The sequence below is a fragment of the Coturnix japonica genome, chromosome 3 (assembly GCF_054131305.1).
Source record: "Coturnix japonica strain WE chromosome 3, WE-NBRP24, whole genome shotgun sequence".
NCBI classification, from domain to species: Eukaryota; Metazoa; Chordata; class Aves; order Galliformes; family Phasianidae; genus Coturnix; species Coturnix japonica.
In genome coordinates, this window is record NC_140665.1 from 26133466 (window position 1) to 26143107 (window position 9642).

The window sequence follows — 9642 nt, forward strand, 5'->3', positions numbered from 1 at the left end:
TGGGAGGCAGCAGCAGCAGGGGCCAACAGGGCTGACACTTCCAAATTCACCACCTCAAGGGAAGCAATACATTGAAGCCTGGCTATCTGCTTTGTTCTGCTGTAGCTTTGCTGCAGGAAGGGGCTGTTTAATCAGCACTTGTCAAGTCCTGACCTCCTGTAACAGGGGCCCAGAGTGCTAGTACAATAAAAGTAATAAATTTGTACATCTGGACAAATGAGTTTGCCTTTTTCCTTCAGCGTTGTCACCTCAACTTGCACACTCCCTTCAGAGATGCGAACAACTGGCAGCTCTGCTCAGGGAGATCACTGATCTAATTTATTTTTCCCTCTCCCTTTAGGGAATGCTATCACAATGCTCTAAGATCATTGCCTCTTACATCTCACTCCCCTCCCCTGATGAAATGGCTCTGAAATGTCACTACCTGATCTGCGGGGGAAGCTGCACCCTCACAACCCCTTCCATTAACTATTCCTGTTGACAGCTTGTAGCTTCATTGGTGAGCTGTCTGTCCTCACCCAAGGGAGTGCTTTTGCAGGACCTTCACAGCTGGCTTTTAACAGCCCTGTAATCACAGCTCACAACACACTGGTTGACACAATCCTGTGTTATTAATATTTTATCCTTGACACTAGCTTTTCTGTGATGTTGCTCAGCTTTAACTCAGAGATGTTATTTCCATGGCACCTCCCAACGTGTCCAACGCTTTTTTTCTCATCCAAATTTGAAGCGTGTGAAATGCTTTCAAGAAGGAAAGGAACTTTACAGGTTTGTGCTTGTTCTCACAGTATATTTGTTCAGAAAAAGCTTCTTCTAAATGGCTGATTTAGGGTTGTATTTAAACTGGAAAGCATCTTGGAACAGTTGGGTAGGAAATGTGTTACAAGTGAATGCAAACAGTCATCTGGAGGAGTTGCTCCCTGGGGGTCACCAGTCTGTACTGACAGAGGAATGTCAGTGTTGGTTGGAAAGCCATAATAATGAAGCACAGGAAGCCCTTTTTCTACAAACTGGTGATTTTCAGTGCCATGCAGTACCTCCCTGCCTTGTATTCTTGCATTCTTTCAGTCTGGTCCCTGTCTTTGAGATGGCTTCTCTACTCCAGCTCAGAGAAGGAATATTTTAAAAAATTATATATTTTTTCTTTATCAACAAAGAAGTTTCTGCATGACTTTCAGCAAGGCACATGATCTTCCACGGCAGCATATTTTACTGCTACACAAGTTATACATCAGCATAGCTGTTGGGCATCAAGAACTCCAACGGGTAACAGAGCTGGTGCTTTTAAAGCTCTCTATGTTATGAATAATGGCTTTTTTTTCTTACACTGGGACTAGGAAACTGGGAGCTTGTTCTCCATTTTCACTCAGAGCATTCATTTTAAAAAACAGTTCACAGAAGCACGTTTCTTTGATCTACGAGATTTCACTACAGCTTACCCTGCCCAGGTTTTAACATGCTCACTTCTGCATTATCCCATCTTTATCTGCAATTCCGTAATGTCAAGAAGAAATTAGACATGTCAAGTAGAAATTAGACATTAGCACAGCAGCATTAGGTACTTCAAGACAAAAATAGTTAATTGACGCAGAAAAACATGTGCATTTGTCACTATTAAATTCTTATTTTACTCCTACAAATTTATAGCCAGATTCTATGTTATGGAAGTAAATACTCTGATTGCTTACTAAAAATATATAGACATAAAATTAACTTAAAATTCTTTAAAACTGTACCTAAAAATAGAACTCAATGCACATGCCCAACAGAAGCATAGACAATTATCCATTAATCATAGATTCATAGAATCTTAGAATCATAGAATGGCCTGGGTTGAAAAGGACCACAATGATCGTGTAGTTTCAACTGCCCTGCCACGGGCAGTGTCACCAACCACCAGACCAGGCTGCCAGAGCCACATCCAGCCCGGCCTTGAATGCCTCCAGGGATGGGGCATCCACAACCTCCTTGGGAACCTGTTCCAGCGCATCACCACCCTCTTTGTGAAACACTTCCTTCTAATATCTAACCTAAACCTCCCCTGTCTCAGTTTAAAACTATTCCCCCTTGCCCTATCACTATCCACCCTTTTAAAAGCCCTCTCCTGTTTATATGCTCCCTTATAGTATTGGAAGGCCACAGTGACGTCTCCCCAGAGCCTTCTCTTCTCTAAGCTAAACAAGCCCAGTTCCCTCAGTCTTTTTTCTTAGTGGTCCTCCTCTGGACTCAATACAAGATCTCTGCATCTTTCTTGTTCTGGGGGCCCCAGGCCTGGATGCAGTACTCCAAAAGTCTCCCACTGTTCATTAAAATGCATGAAGATATTTCTAAATATGACTGAAAACAACAAATTTATATAAATTCACAATATGAAATTACTGAAAGTAGAGACAGTAAATATATTAGTCAACGTACTATTTCATACAGCTGCTAGAATCTCTTTACACATATGTACACATATATATGTATATGTATATATTTCAATATGTATGAATATATAAAAGATAAGCACAATGCAGAGGAAAGAACTTGGCAGCCACAGAAGGCAGGTGTTTCCCATGGCTTTTTGTTAAAGAGCATACTGAAGTTAACAATGCCGTGAAAGCCTGCCTGCAGACCAGAAACATATGCATAGAGCCATGAAAAACCTTCAGGTACACTGGTAGGAAAACAAAGCCAAACATCAGCACACTAAATATCTCAATCCTATGTCAAAAGCATCTTTAAAAGCTGATTCTGACTAGAATGATATACACACTGGTAATGTGGAAGCTAAAAACACTGCTACTTCTGCTCTTGGAATAAAATCAAAGGCTAAGGGCCAGATTCCTTAAAAATAACGTTCAGTATCCCGCTTTCTCTCTTAGGTTACATATGAGAGAAAGTATTGCATAGGAGAGATTCTTGCCTTTTAGCAGTATGAAAGACCTTATTGAAGATGCTGTGTAAAAATAAGCAGCTCCCCACCATGCCACTTTCTACACAACATTTCTGTCATTTCTCTCTGGAATGAACTGTGGGCCTGAAAGTCCTCAGCTTTCTGGGCTTTGGAGCAAACATAACTAAACTGCAGAGGGAGTAGGATAGGCAAGAGGTTCTGTCACACTCAGTTCTCTCCCTGGTGTTGGTTACAACACATCCTGATATGCAGCAGGAGTTACCACTCAAGAAATAAAAGTAAATACATAGATAAAAGAAAATTTGAAGATGCACACCTTGGTTAATGCCTTGATCAGCTGTTCATAGCATGTCTGGTCCACAGTAGAGAACTGAGCACTAACCCTACCAGGCAAACACAGAGCTGAGGAGCAGTCCAGCCTTTCAGCCTGGACTAATCCATCTACCCAGGGTTATCTGTTCCTTCCAAAGCCAATCATTGTCCCGTCCTAGGCCTAATCTGGCCTTTTTACAGTCCAAGTTCCAATAATGCACATAAAAAATGATGCACAATACAACTGGCTTTCCAAATCTGGAAGCCAGCAATAGCTTATTTCTAGCTCTGAGTATTGCTTTTCCTGAAAAAAACAAAACCAAACTAACAAAAACCCAAAAAACCTACCAAAAATAAAACAAAACAAAACAGAATAAATCAACAACAACAACAAAAGCCCATATCTCTCTATATTTTCCTTCAGTTATAAAAAATAAAATTAAAAACTCTGGCTTTGTCTATAAAAGACAACATTTAAGACTCAAGCACCTCCCTCAGGAAATGATTTTCAACCCAAGAAAATAGCAAATGCAAGGTATTTTCAGATTTTATCTTGATCACTCACAATTTAACCCAAAGCTAGAAACCCCAGCCATATCATAACCCATAGAGCTTCTTTGTCTTTACCTGTGTAGGCTCTAATCACCTGTGGAACATCTGTTAGTACTCTAGTACTATTGGCAAGACACCAAAATACCTGTATTCTATATAACAAACGGTTGCTGTTTTCATTTCTCTCATGGTAAGCCTGTTCTGGTTTACAATTCCAGAATAAACTCTTCCTATCTGCCAGGGTGGGAGACATCCCTACAAGGGTGTGATACAAACCAGAATCTCATGATTATGGTATTTCTTCAAAAATATGTCTCTGGGTAATTTTCAGATCCTGTAAGAAAGAGTAGAATTGGATGACAAAATATAAACCACAATCAGAACAGCAAAGTTAAATTCCAGGCTTCTCTGGATAAGAACTCAGAAGCACTAAAAGGGATCATTAGCTACATCCTTCAGATGTTTACAGTCCATCAGCAACCATTATTCCACTTTTGAAACACACTTATATGCACAGATGTGTTACCAGATTTGGGGGTACCTCTTGTTACTGTATGGCAGCATCACATAACAGGAAACACAGTCACTGTGGTGAAACATGTCCATACATGCAGTATCACTCTCTTAAAAGGTGTGCAATCAAAGCAGACAATGGAGAAGAGCATGGGGAAAAAGTCAAGATCTTGCTCAGGTTTGCAGGTTAGGCCAGAGCTGGGAAAGAGAAAAAATCTTCTTTCTCAGGTCTGTGGGTTTTTTCAAAGACTATGGCCAAAATTACATCAGTACTGTTGAAGCTTTCAGGGTCTTCTTTTTCGTGCATCTTTTCCCATTCCTCTGGCTTCTTCCAATTCCCTACAGTGGACATTTCACAAGATCTGAAGGGTCACAGTCCTGTCCAGCAAATCATAGAGAAAGTAGGTATTCCACCCTCAGGAAGAACATAAATCCTTGCGCTGTTCACCATCCAGCTCCATCAGCCTCACATCCTCCCCACAGGCAGGGATCAAAGAGAACCTTCCAGCTACAACCCAAGTGTGAGACCCAGCTGTGATGACGGAAGTGTCCAAGCACACAGAATCCTGCAGTTGTCATATCCGCTGCTTACAGTTCTAGGAAAAACAAAACAAAGCTATAGGATTACATGAACACTGGAGGATTACAGGGGGCCACAACACAACACTGGCTAAGATCTGTAAAGTTAACTGAAGAGCACAAAGAAGTTTGCATATGCTTATATTTTTGATTCATAGCTTACTCTCTCCTATTGATTTCCTTCTTGGATTGTCCAAGGTGAAAACAAAAAGACAAGCATCTCCCCCAGGGGAGAGGCAAGAAGTACTGTACACTTAGCTGAGGAAAATAACACGCTTGTCTGTTTCTGAAAAACATCTCACGCACTTGAATTCCTCAAAATCTGCACAGATGTTGCCGACCATTTCCCTTTTATACTGATTAGCTTTTTCCAGGAAACATATTCCAAAAACACTCCTTTCCTTCCTGAAGAGGTCTGTTCCATGATAAAGGATGTTTCTGTCAGAGTTAAGTCAGAGTTATTTTTAAGATGAAAATCTTGTGTAGAAAGTGACCTTCCAAGACCTCTGAAGAAAGTAAGTAGGGGAAAAAGAAACAACAAAATAACAAAAAACTTTTAAAAACTATTATTTTTATTTAATGAAGAAGACCAATTTTAATTTGTTTTGAATAAATATAATTTCATCTATTCACCTAATGCAGAAAATGTGCATTTCAAATATCCTAAAAGTATTTTGATAGGTTAAGAGTACACAGGAGTAGGAAGGAACTTTAAGCGGTGACAAGAGAACTGTCATACGCTATAGTTGTGTTGATTCCTGCTAAGGACTAAGATTAGCATAACATGTATTTGGTAATTCTGGGTTGGGAAGCAGTGCAAAAGTTTTAGAACACAGTGGGACTATTTCTGACTGTTTTCTGCTTCCTAATACTGTTACCAAAATTGCTTAAAAAGTACTAAAGGAAAAATCACATATATAAAATATAGAAGTGCCTTAAAAAAAATCACAAACTCAGTGAAAGTTGCTTTACTGTAAGCTATTTCCATTTCAGCATTACTATTTTACAAAACTTGAAGAAGCCAAAAATTCAGCTCTGAAATTTAGGAAAATCACCACTTCATCCACAAAACTACTGAAAGACCACAACCCACAGGCCATGCTAGGGGTCAGGTTTTTTTCACTCTATTCAATGCAAGTTTCAGTTCTCTTACTGCCCCCACCATGCTCAAAAGGAGAAGCCCCAATACCACTGAGGAGCAGGGGTCTGAGGAGGTTATCAGCTACTTCCCAGTTCAAGTCATAAACCCAACTCACTTGTCCAGATGTGACTGAAATCTTGCAGATTAGCAGACACCACGATGCAGCAGTTTGCAGCAGTGAAGGGCAGAGCTCTGGAATTTACTCCATCAGTTGCCAATTGTCTTCTTTTTGCTAATGTCTTCCTTGACAGCACACTTTGCCAGGCTTGAAATGGGAGAGATCTGTCAGGCTCTTGTAGGTCCCTAAAGAAACATTTAACAACTTGTGAGTCAGCATGGGCCAATTAGGCTAGCTGGTCCTTGTAGGGTCTTTTTGCTCACTGAGAATTTATAGCCCTTAGTTTCCTTCCCTGACGCCTTCCCTGTTAATCTCATTCACCAGTGATATGATACAGCCCTGAAAATAATGCTTAATTGATACTATCTTGGATTGGGGTTTCTTACCAAAGTGATGCTAGCAATGCAAAAATCACATTTCCTGATATGTTCCAATGGCTGTGAGCGTGCACATGCTCATGTCTACCATGGGTACATGAAACCACACACTGGAGCTATCTGTCATAATCAGTTTCTTAAACATAAAAACATTATTAGCACAGAGACAGGAAGGAGCCTCGGGAGCAAGGGGAAAAATTGCTCAGATAATGACTTTCCCCTAAATAACCTGACAATCTCTCCTTCTTTGGCATTTTTTAATCATTTAGAAAGACAGAACATGACTAGGCAACTCACGTGACCTGTGTCACTGGTTTAGGGTTTCTTCAAGCAGCTGAATTTATACTGCTGTAGGGTAGAATAACTTTAATTTTTATGCCTAGCTTATAACTATGGAAAATCCTTTATAAGCATACTTCCTCTTAACACACAGTATCTATCCAATCTATCATGAAGCATGAACAGTGGCCCATATTCTTCCTTTCAAAAATGGCTGCAATCCAAGGAATTTTTCCACTCCTGAGTTTTTGGGACTTCATTTTGTATTTAGGGGCTCCTTTCTTCCTACATGTTGGACTCTATAAAAACAAGGCAGGTCTTTTGAGAGCAGACAGTCCTGAGCAAGAGGCACTGTTGTGAGGCATTGCTTGCCTGCACATTCCTTGGAAACAGAATGGGAAAAATACAAGAAATATATCATCAGTGCGAAACACCTGTCATGTAGCAATGCTATAATGCAGCACGAGGTTGGTATGGGTAGATCTGCTGTGAAGCTCTAATAGAGCTAAGGGGCCCATTCAAAGACAAGGATAGCATGTGAAAAAAGAGTACAGAGTGAAAATGTGAAAGAAGTTTGTTTATTCAGCATGTGAGCAAGGCACAGCAGGACTGCACAAACACACCAGATGATGTGGTCAGCGGGAAGGAAAATACCCAGCATATAGTACTAAGTGAGCAAAGATTATCCATCAGTCTAAGGCTGCAGAAAATAGAAAATATGATCACAAATCTCAGTTCAAAGGGGGAAGGCACTCTGAAAATTTCACTCAGTTCAGTGAACCTTCAATTTTTCACTTGATCATTGAAATAGAGGGAGCTTGGCTTAGATCTTAAGCACCCAGTAACCTGATCAGCACATAGAGATCATTCTGCATGTATTTTACTTCCTTTTCACTTAAAAACAATAAAAATCTCAACATTTTCTTCCACCCTCTGGGAATTGTATTAATTGTTCTGACATTCATTAAAAAAGTTAACAAAATCTACCTTTAAGTTTTATGAAGAGAACAGATTTCTTTTACAGACATGCAAAGGAAGACTGAAAGCATTGTTATGACTGAAAGCAATGCTATAGATAAGGAGTATCTCAGAGCCTTATTTTGTTGTTGAAATAGCCAGTTGCCACACAGTGACAATTTCCTATAACCACAGTGAACCTGTGAGCAGCTTAGCTCAGAGGGGACTGAGGGTGCTCTGCACATTTCCACCAAATTATTCACACTTGTATAGCAATGGGCTTTTGTATTTGTAGCAACTTGAATCAAAGATGATCTACTGGGAGGGAGGGAAATACTTTCCATAGACAGATTTGAGCTGCGGGCTTCATCTGAGCATCTTGTTACAGGTATCCCTCTAGCTGCCTTAATAAATTTGAATTGCAGGACGGTTCTATTTGAAGGAAGACATCTATCTTAAGATCAATGTGCAATTATGCTTGATGTTTAAGAGTCTTTTCTTCTCCAATAACTCCAAAAGTATGAAGTAGTATAAAAATGCTTCATGGAAAAGAATTTCATTGAGTTATAACAAAGGAAAATATATTTATTAAATAAAGAAAAAGTGTCAATTTATTCGGCACCATACTGTAAAATTATTTTTATGTGAATATGAGGGTAACAAAAGTCACTCCAACACTTACCTTTCAGTTTCTGTTACTTATTCTGTAATAAATTAGTATAGACAGTAAGATTCACACATTAGCAAAAACATTCTGAGAACTCTTAACAAAATTCATAGTCAGATGTGTAAGATTTTTTTATTATTCTCACATTCTTTTACACTCTCTTTGAAAGTGACATGCTACTTAGCTAAATTAATTTGTCTGTTCAGGAGGCTCAATATGAGCTATTTGCTGTTGGCAGCTGAGCCAAAGCCCAGTCTCAACAGCACAGTTGTGCCACTCATGCAAGCCTGTGGGAGTTATAGCAGGGAAACTGGTTAAGTCTTCTCTGTTTCCACCAGACAAGTTGAGAACAGACTTTGGCCCTGTGTAGACTTAGCCCATAACAGGTAGAGGCCATCTCAGTATCTCAATACTTGCTGGTATCAAAATCCTCCTCCCCTCTGTATGGCTTTGTCTCTTTTCAGAATTAAGATTTGCACTGATTTCCATCAGGCCCCCATGGAGACAGGTGCCAGATGCAGCCAGTAACACAGGGAGCTGGGAGGCAGTGCTGCCATTTGCACCAACAGAGTTGAGTGCTTTTAAGATATAATTGACTGCAGAATTAGAAATATTCCTTTTTCCTCTCCTCTCCTCTATTTTTTTTTCTTTTTTTCTTTTTCCTTTTTTCTTTTTTTCCCTCTTCATCATTTTATTGTATTTATTTATTCAGGATAACTGTTATTTCAAATGTGGTCTGAGTTACTGAAGGCTCCATTGACAATGGAATGCTAAAACAACAACAGAAGCCTTTTGGAACCAGCTCCTTATATTTCTAATATTACAAGAAATTCCAAAGAACACGAAGTTCACCATGGAAATCAAATTTTAAAAATAAAACAAAAAACAAACAAAAAAAAACCAACAAAAAAGTTAAACAGATGCGCATGTGTTAAAAAATTAAAACCGACTGCTTATAGGAAGAACATTTTCACAAGTAATACAAAAAGCAATGAAAAGGTTCTCACCAGATTTATAGAAATATCTCCAGGGAAAATCCATTAGAAATACATTTTCAATCAGTCCAGTATCAAATTTCTACTGTAAATGTGGCAATTAAGGAGGTCAAGTTACCTAAGATTGTATAAGAGCACGATGAGCAGTTAAAAAGGAACTTATGTTGCGAGAAGTTTGTATACACTTTATGTCTTTTATTCTCTATTAAAATAAGTCATACTTTCTCTTTTTTGTTACATGCCACATTCACAA

At 39.2% G+C, this 9642-nt stretch overlaps 1 long non-coding RNA gene across 1 annotated transcript; it reads right to left on the reverse strand.

The window, feature by feature from the left end:
* Positions 1-2375: 2375 nt before the first annotated feature.
* On the reverse strand, positions 2376-6439 carry LOC146761329 (uncharacterized). The gene is made up of 2 exons (XR_014944625.1): positions 6112-6439; positions 2376-4872 (listed from the first exon to the last, which is right to left on the reverse strand). It is a non-coding gene; the product is annotated as an uncharacterized LOC146761329 (long non-coding RNA).
* Between the last annotated feature and the right edge of the window lie 3203 nt (positions 6440-9642).